We start from the raw sequence: 10,630 nt of genomic DNA on the forward strand, positions 1-10,630 counted from the left end.
TCACTTTGGAGAAAATTCCAGTGTCTTCTCAGGACCGTTTTGATACGTTTGGAATCAGACAAGTATGTAGTGATGAAATTCAGAGTAAAGTCTTTTGCATTATTCAGATTGGCTGATTCTAGTCTTTACTTCCCTTGTTGAAGACACTGTTCCTGACTTAAACGTGCTTCCCTTTTACAGGAGTTGCGTATTAAGGATGTGGGATATTTTTTGACAAGGAATGGTTTTGCTATAATTTTGCTTTGGGCTCTGAAATCCTTAGTCTCCATGAAGATCCTGTGTATCCTACAGAATTGTCCAAAGGGTATATTGTTGAGCCATTTTTTGTGATGCATGCTCTTATAGTGAAGATAGCTATTTCCATCCACGCTTTTGAAGAAGGTCTTAGTCAGTATACAGGTTTTTTTTTCCATGAAAAACAATAATGTCCAGGAACTCAGCATTGTTCGAGTATATATTATGTATAAATTCCAGTCCCCAGTTGTTTGTATTGATGTCATTAATAAACTTTAGCACCTCAGTTTTACTTCTGTCCCAGATGATGAAATTGTCATCAATATACCGGCAATAGTGAATGTATTTGGAGAATAATGGATGGTGATAGATTACTTTGTCCTCAAAACTTTCTACAAACAAATTTGCAAAGCTGGGCGCAAAGGTTCTGCCCATAGCGGTGCCTTTGCTCTGTTTCAATATTTTATTATTAAATTGGAACATCCAGGATTTGAGAAGCTGAACGTGCAGCAATTCACTGATTCTTAAGGCTTTGTCTTTAGTAACAGGTTGTGGTGTTGAGGCAACCCCTTAAAATATTTATAAGTATTGATTGATGTATTACATTTTGTTATTTCAGTTTTCTTTTTTAATTTTCTTGTGCCAACAGATGGTGTTAGATTTTATTTATTTGGTGACAAACAAGTTTCACAGTCATATTGTGAAAGTTGCTTCTCTTCCAGACATTACCTAACTGGCAAAAATGCGTAATGCCTTGTGTGCTTTAGTGCCAACGACTACTTTTGGTTTAATAAATATTTTGCTGGTAGTTTTGTTTTCCTTGTAGAATCTAAGGGTATTTGCCCCCCCCCCCCCACCCAATTGGTAACAGTTGCACATCACAAAAAGGGACCCAAGCAGTGTTGGTCTGGAGTACCCGGGCCCACCAGAGGAAATGATCCTTGGGGCCCACCAATATAGAACCACAACATGCTGACCTGGTCCTATCCCTTGTGAGTAACATTTTCAGTCGAGCGAACACTCTTAGAACACCCTACATTTATAAATCACTCAGAGTATGCTGGGAGTTGTAGTTTCTGAGAGGAAAACACTGAGAGGACAACAGCATATCCTGAGGGCTGCAGACTGTCAGTAAATGCTGGGAGTTGTAGTGCATACAGATGTAGGTTCCTAGGTGCATTATACACTGTATGCTTTGTTAGAGATCAGAATACATAAATCTGTGGGGGCTCAGTGTAGGGAAGTGACTCCAGAACATCACTTATAGGGGATAGAACAAAAACATCTACCCCCCTTCCATATGATCACCATACTGTCACACTGTTACAATATTATCACCATACTGTCACACTGTTATCATATTATCACCATACAGTCACACATTTACCACATTATCACCATACTGTCACACTGTTACCACATTATCACCATACTGTCACACTGTTACCACATTATCACCATACTGTCACACTGTTACCACATTATCACCATACTGTCACACTGTTACAATATTATCACCATACTGTCACACAGTTACCACATTATCACCATACTGTCACACAGTTACCACATTATCACCATACTGTCACACAGTTACCATATTATCACCATATTGTCACACTGCTACCACATTATCACCATACTGTCACACTGTTACCACATTATCACCATACTGTCACACAGTTACCATATTATCACCATATTGTCACACTGCTACCACATTATCACCATACTGTCACACTGTTACCATATTATCACCATACTGTCACACTGTTACCACATTATCACCATACTGTCACACTGTTACAATATTATCACCATACTGTCACACTGTTACCATATTATCACCATACTGTCACACTGTTACCACATTATCACCATACTGTCACACTGTTACCACATTATCACCATACTGTCACACTGTTACAATATTATCACCATACTGTCACACTGTTACCATATTATCACCATACTGTCACACTGTTACCACATTATCACCATACTGTCACACTGTTACAATATTATCACCATACTGTCACACAGTTACCACATTATCACCATACTGTCACACAGTTACCATATTATCACCATACTGTCACACTGCTACCACATTATCACCATACTGTCACACTGTTACCATATTATCACCATACTGTCACACTGTTACCATATTATCACCATACTGTCACACTGTTACCACATTATCACCATACTGTCACACTGTTACAATATTATCACCATACTGTCACACTATTACCACATTATCACCATACTGTCACACTGTTACCATATTATCACCATACTGTCACACTGTTACCACATTATCACCATACTGTCACACTGTTACCATATTATCACCATACTGTCACACTGTTACCATATTATCACCATACTGTCACACTGTTACCACATTATCACCATACTGTCACACTGTTACAATATTATCACCATACTGTCACACTGTTACCACATTATCACCATACTGTCACACTGTTACCATATTATCACCATACTGTCACACTGTTACCACATTATCACCATACTGTCACACTGTTACCATATTATCTCCATACTGTCACACTGTTACCATATTATCACCATACTGTCACACTGTTACCACATTATCACCATACTGTCACACTGTTACCACATTATCACCATACTGTCACACTGTTACCATATTATCACCATACTGTCACACTGTTACCACATTATCACCATACTGTCACACAGTTACCATATTATCACCATACTGTCACACTGTTACCACATTATCACCATACTGTCACACTGTTACAATATTATCACCATACTGTCACACTGTTACCATATTATCACCATACTGTCACACTGTTACCACATTATCACCATACTGTCACACTGTTACAATATTATCACCATACTGTCACACAGTTACCACATTATCACCATACTGTCACACAGTTACCATATTATCACCATACTGTCACACTGCTACCACATTATCACCATACTGTCACACTGTTACCATATTATCACCATACTGTCACACTGTTACCATATTATCACCATACTGTCACACTGTTACCACATTATCACCATACTGTCACACTGTTACCACATTATCACCATACTGTCACACTGTTACAATATTATCACCATACTGTCACACTATTACCACATTATCACCATACTGTCACACTGTTACCATATTATCACCATACTGTCACACTGTTACCACATTATCACCATACTGTCACACTGTTACCATATTATCACCATACTGTCACACTGTTACCACATTATCACCATACTGTCACACTGTTACCACATTATCACCATACTGTCACACTGTTACAATATTATCACCATACTGTCACACTATTACCACATTATCACCATACTGTCACACTGTTACCATATTATCACCATACTGTCACACTGTTACCACATTATCACCATACTGTCACACTGTTACCATATTATCACCATACTGTCACACTGTTACCATATTATCACCATACTGTCACACTGTTACCACATTATCACCATACTGTCACACTGTTACAATATTATCACCATACTGTCACACTGTTACCACATTATCACCATACTGTCACACTGTTACCATATTATCACCATACTGTCACACTGTTACCACATTATCACCATACTGTCACACTGTTACCATATTATCACCATACTGTCACACTGTTACCATATTATCACCATACTGTCACACTGTTACCACATTATCACCATACTGTCACACTGTTACCACATTATCACCATACTGTCACACAGTTACCATATTATCACCATACTGTCACACTGTTACCACATTATCACCATACTGTCACACTGTTACCACATTATCACCATACTGTCACACTATTACCACATTATCACCATACTGTCACACTGTTACCATATTATCACCATACTGTCACACTGTCAGTGTCGGACTGGGCCACCGGGGGACCGGGGAATTCCCCGGTGGGCCCCGAGCAGGAGTAGGCCCCGCCCCCCAGTCAGGGGACACAGGGCTGGAGACCACAAGAATGTGGTCTCCACTCAGTAAGCCCAGCGGGGGCCCCCGTGCTCCTAGGGGGCCCACTCAGCCGCCGATTGCCGCACCTTCCCTTTTAACTGGAAGCGATCGAAACGATCGCTTCCAGTTAAATGTAGCAGTGTTCCGATTGACAGGGCAAGAAGCCATTGGCTTCCCGCCCTGTCAATCACTCTTGTGACCGCAAGCAGCTTCTTGCTTGCGGTCACAAGCGTGGTGCTGCCGCCGCCTCCCGTGACAGATGAGCAGCTGCTGGTCCCGGGCAGCGTCATCACCAGAGAGCTCCGTGCGCAGTGCGGCAGCGGGGACTTCCGGTTCACGTAACGCATACCGGAAGTCCCAGCCGCTGCGGTGCACACAAAGCTCTCTGGTGGTGATGCTGCCAGGACCAGGAGCTGCTCGTCTGTCGGGGAAGAGAAGAAGAGGCCCGCGACCGTCGGGGGAGCGTGGTGACAGGTGAGTTGGGTTTTGTTGTTTTTTACCAGCACTGGGGGCTATAGGGGGGATGGCCAGCACTGGGGGCTATAGGGGGGATGGCCAGCACTGGGGGCTATAGGGGAGGGAGGGGGATGGCCAGCACTGGGGGCTATAGGGGAGGGAGGGGGGGTGGATGGCCAGCACTGGGGGCTATAGGGGAGGGAGGGGGGGGGGATGGCCAGCACTGGGGGCTATAGGGGAGGGAGGGGGATGGCCAGCACTGGGGGCTATAGGGGAGGGAGGGGGGGTGGATGGCCAGCACTGGGGGCTATAGGGGAGGGAGGGGGGGGGGATGGCCAGCACTGGGGACTATAGGGGAGGGAGGGGGATGGCCAGCACTGGGGGCTATAGGGGAGGGAGGGGGATGGCCAGCACTGGGGGCTATAGGGGAGGGAGGGGGATGGCCAGCACTGGGGGCTATAGGGGAGGGAGGGGGGGTGGATGGCCAGCACTGGGGGCTATAGGGGAGGGAGGGGGATGGCCAGCACTGGGGGCTATAGGGGAGGGAGGGGGGGTGGATGGCTAGCACTGGGGGCTATAGGGGAGGGAGGGGGGGGATGGCCAGCACTGGGGGCTATAGGGGAGGGAGGGGGATGGCCAGCACTGGGGGCTATAGGGGGGATGGCCAGCACTGGGGGCTATAGGGGGGGATGGACAACATAAGGGGGGCTATAGGGGGGGATGGCCAGCACTGGGGCTATAGGGGAGGGAGGGGGATGGCCAGCACTGGGGGCTATAGGGGAGGGAGGGGGGGTGGATGGCCAGCACTGGGGGCTATAGGGGAGGGAGGGGGATGGCCAGCACTGGGGGCTATAGGGGAGGGAGGGGGGGTGGATGGCCAGCACTGGGGGCTATAGGGGAGGGAGGGGGGGGATGGCCAGCACTGGGGGCTATAGGGGAGGGAGGGGGATGGCCAGCACTGGGGGCTATAGGGGAGGGAGGGGGGGTGGATGGCCAGCACTGGGGGCTATAGGGGGGGGGGGAGGGAGGGGGGGGGGATGGCCAGCACTGGGGGCTATAGGGGAGGGAGGGGGATGGCCAGCACTGGGGGCTATAGGGGGGATGGCCAGCACTGGGGGCTATAGGGGGGGATGGACAACATAAGGGGGGCTATAGGGGGGGATGGACAACATAAGGGGGGCTATAGGGGGGATGGAAAACATAAGGGGGGCTATGGAGGGGATGGGCAACATAAGGGGGCTATGGGGGGATGGAAAACATAAGGGGGGCTATGGGGGGATAGACAACATAAGGGGGGCTATAGGGGGGATGGACAACATTAAGGGGGGGGCTATAGGGGGGATGGACAACATAAGGGGGCTATGGGGGGATAGACAACATAAGGGGGCTATGGGGGGATAGACAACATAAGGGGGCTTTAGGGGGGATGGACAACATGAGGGGGGCTATATGGGGGAATGGACAACATGAGGGGCTATAGGGGGGAATGGACAACATGAGGGGGCTATCTATATTGAAGAAGGACAACATGGAGGGGCTATATATATGGGGATGGACAACATAAGGGGTCTACCTATATGGGGCATGGACAACACTGTAAGTTGTCTATATGGGGGACTGAACAAAGGACCATCTATAAGGTGCCTACACAGAGGGGACCATATACTATAAGGGAGATATATACACATAGAGTCAGGGCTACCCACTAAATGAGGGCATAAAGGGGCTAATACAGATGTGCAGTGTGTATAGAGATGAGGATGGTGACAGAGTGAGGAACCTAATATATTTCTCTGGCAGATTCTGTGGATTCGTGGCTCATAGAAGTTCTCATAACGGCCCAGGACAGATGGAGAAGAAGAAGAAGAGGGAAGAACTCTGAATAGAGAAGACGTCCCCTGTGAGTCACCTGATATATTTGCACTGTAATGTATATGGAGTACAGAACCTGTGTACAGCTGCATCCACCTCTATATGACTGGATGAGGTGATGGTGATCTGTGTACAGAGGATTATTCAGTAGCAGCGGCGGTGTTAGTCAGTATGTGGTGGTGTTAGTCAGTAGCAGTGGTGATGTGAGTCAGTATGTGGTGGTGTTAGTCAGTAGCAGCGGTGGGGTTAGTCAGTATGTGGTGGTGTTAGTCAGTATGTGATGGTATTAGTCAGTATGTGGTGGTGTTAGTCAGTATGTGGTGGTGTTAGTCAGTATGTGATGGTATTAGTCAGTATGTGGTGGTATTTGTTACTTGTAATCTGGTGCAGTGTTCATTGGTCTTAGTATACTGGTTCTGGTCAGTAACAATATGGTGGAGATGGTATTGGTTGGTATTATTGGTAATATTGGTATACAGGATCTGGTCAGTAACAGTATGGCAGTAATATGTGTGGGGATGTTTGCTCTTTATATACTGGTGTTATTGGTAGCATACGGTAGTATACAGTGTTATCATGCAAAGAAAATTGTCTTAGAGCCCAATTACATCGGCCAATTATCGGTAACAAGCGCTCCTAGGAAGCCCCATGTAACAGTGCCAGAGATCAGCTGACAAATGCCCCATAGTTGGCTGATTAGATCTTTTGTGCGGGTGTAATAATCATTGCTGTCGGCCGCACATCTCTATATACTGCCTCCTATCACGCCGTGTAACTGGACCCTTATTAATGTTACCATAGATAAGTATAGTGGCAGAAGGGTGGGCCCCAAGAAGGATTTCCCCTGGTGGGCCCAAGGACTCCAGTCCGACACTGCACACTGTTACCACATTATCACCATACTGTCACACTGTTACCACATTATCACCATACTGTCACACTGTTACCATATTATCACCATACTGTCACACTGTTACCACATTATCACCATACTGTCACACTGTTACCACATTATCACCATACTGTCACACTGTTACAATATTATCACCATACTGTCACACTGTTACCATATTATCACCATACTGTCACACTGTTACCATATTATCACCATACTGTCACACTGTTACCACATTATCACCATACTGTCACACTGTTACCATATTATCACCATACTGTCACACTGTTACCACATTATCACCATACTGTCACACAGTTACCATATTATCACCATACTGTCACACTGTTAGTAACCAAATCCAGAAAACCAAGCTACACACCCTGCAGGGGGTCTATTTTTCTGGGTCTATTTTTTAGGCAACATACAGTATTTGGGGACGCAGCCAGGGGCGTAGCTAATGTCTCCTGGGCCCTGGTGCGAGAGGCCAACTTGGGCCCCCCCCCCCCTCCTTTCACGACCAAGTGATGCTATTGTTGTGTGTGTGTGTATATATATATATATATATATATATATATATATATATATATATATATATATATATATATATATACACAGTGGTGCCTTGGATTATGAGCATAATTCGTTCCAGGACCGTGCTTGTAATCCAAATCCACTCTTAAACCAAAGCAAATTTTCCTATAAGAAATCATGTAAATGCAGACAGTTGGTTCCACACCCCAAATATATTTATTATTCTGTACTGTACAGTAATGGAGAGGATGGGAAACACAAGGGCTGACAGAGACTGCAGGGAGCATGAAGGAATGAGCAGGGCAGATGTGGGCACATACATGCAGCACTCTCTGTCCGGGGAGAGAGGGGTTACAGCTATGGAGAGATTACCCCCCCCCACAGTCCTGTCCCCTGATGTAAGCCCCAGCCTGAAGGGGATCTGCTATGATTTGGAAGGTGTTTAGAGTACAGTGCTGTAGACCCCGCTATGCAGGCCATGCCCCTTCTCCACTCGCGCTCCCACCCAATACAGGAAGTTCTTAAACCAAAGCAATGCTCTTAAACCAAGTCACAATTTTGAAAAACTGTGAGCTCTTAAACCAAAACGCTCTTAAACGAAGTTACTCTTAAACCAAGGTACCACTGTATGTATATATATATATATATATATATATATATATATATATATATATATACACATATATACACACACACACACCAAGACAGATATTACCTATTACCGCCATACTGTTACCGACCAAATCCTGTATACTGAGACCAATATTACCAGTAATACCAGTATATAGGGAGGAAACATTACTGCCACACCACAACCACTACCATCACCACCATATTGTTACTGACCAAATCCAGTACACTAAATCACCTCATCCAGTCATATAGAGGTGGCCCCAGCTCTACACAGGCTCTATACACCATATACATTACTGTGCAGTTATATCAGGTGACTCACAGGAGACGTCTTTTCTGATCGGAGTTGTATACTGTATAATACAATATACAGGGAAACAACATGGTTCATATATAATATAATAGTCATGTTCTTGCTCCTCTGTCTATATGAGACATGTTGTTTTGCCCTTCTCTATATATATGCCAGATAACAAGCAACAAATATTACCACCGCATACTGACTAACACCACCGCTGCTACTGACTAATCCACTGTACACAGATCACTATCACCTCATCCAGTCATATAGAGGTACCCAGCTCTACACAGGTTCTGTACACCATATACATTACAGTGCAGATACATCAAGTGACTCACAGGGGACGTCTTCTCTGATCGGAGTTCTTTCCTTTTCATCTTCTTCTCCATCCGTCCTAGGCCGTTATGAGAACTTCTCCAAGCCACGAATCCACAGAATCTGCCAGACAGACATATTAGGCTCCACACTCTGACACCATCTCCATCTCTCTACACATCTGTACTGTCCCCTTTACACCCTCATTTAGTGGGTAGCCTGACTCTATGTGACCTCCTAATATATGCCCCCCTCTGTGTATTCCCTCTCCCCCTATGTTGCCCCCCCAAATAGATGCCCCCCTCTACCCCCTCCCTTATAGATGGCCCCCTCTACCCCCTCCCTTATAGATGGCCCCCTCTACCCCCTCCCTTATAGATGGCCCCCTCTCTCCTCACCCTCCCTTATGGATGGTCCCCTCTCCCCCCACCCTCCCTTATGAATGGCCCCCTCTCCCCCCACCCTCCCTTATAGATGGTCCCCTCTCCCCCCCCTCCCTTATAGATGGTCCCCTTCCCCCCCTCCTCCCTTATAGATGGTCCCCTTTCCCCCCCTCCCTTATAGATGGTCCCCTTTCCCCCCCTCCCTTATAGATGGTCCCCTTTCCCCCCCTTTATAGATGGTCCCCTTCCTCCCTCCCTTATAGACGGTCCCCTTTCCCCCCCTCCCTTATAGATGGTCCCCTTTCCCCCCCTTTATAGATGGTCCCCTTCCTCCCTCTCTTATAGATGGTCCCCTTTCCCCCCCCCACCCTCATAGATGCCCCCCTCCTTTCCCCCCACCCTCATAGATGGCCCCTCTTTCCCCCCCACCCTCATAGATGGCCCCCCTCTTTCCCCCCACCCTCATAGATGGCCCCCCTCTTTCCCCCCACCCTCATAAATGCCCCCCTCCTTCCCCCCCACCCTCATAGATGGCCCCCTCTTTCCCCCCACCCTCATAGATGGCCCCCTCCTTCCCCCCACCCTCATAGATGGCCCCCTCCTTTCCCCCCACCCTCATAGATGGCCCCCTCCTTTCCCCCCACCCTCATAGATGGCCCCCTCCTTTCCCCCCACCCTCATAGATGCCCCCCTCTTCCCCCCCCACCCTCATAGATGGCCCCCTCCTTCCCCCCACTCTCATAGATGCCCCCCTCCTTTCCCCCCACCCTCATAGATGGCCCCCCTCCTTTCCCCCCACCCTCATAGATGGCCCCCCTCATAGATGGCCCCCCTCTTTCCCCCCACCCTCATAAATGCCCCCCTCCTTCCCCCCCACCCTCATAGATGGCCCCCTCCTTCCCCCCACCCTCATAGATGGCCCCCCTCCTTCCCCCCACCCTCATAGATGGCCCCCCTCCTTCCCCCCACCCTCATAG

The sequence above is a fragment of the Dendropsophus ebraccatus genome, chromosome 11 (assembly GCF_027789765.1).
Source record: "Dendropsophus ebraccatus isolate aDenEbr1 chromosome 11, aDenEbr1.pat, whole genome shotgun sequence".
Lineage (NCBI taxonomy): Eukaryota > Metazoa > Chordata > Amphibia > Anura > Hylidae > Dendropsophus > Dendropsophus ebraccatus.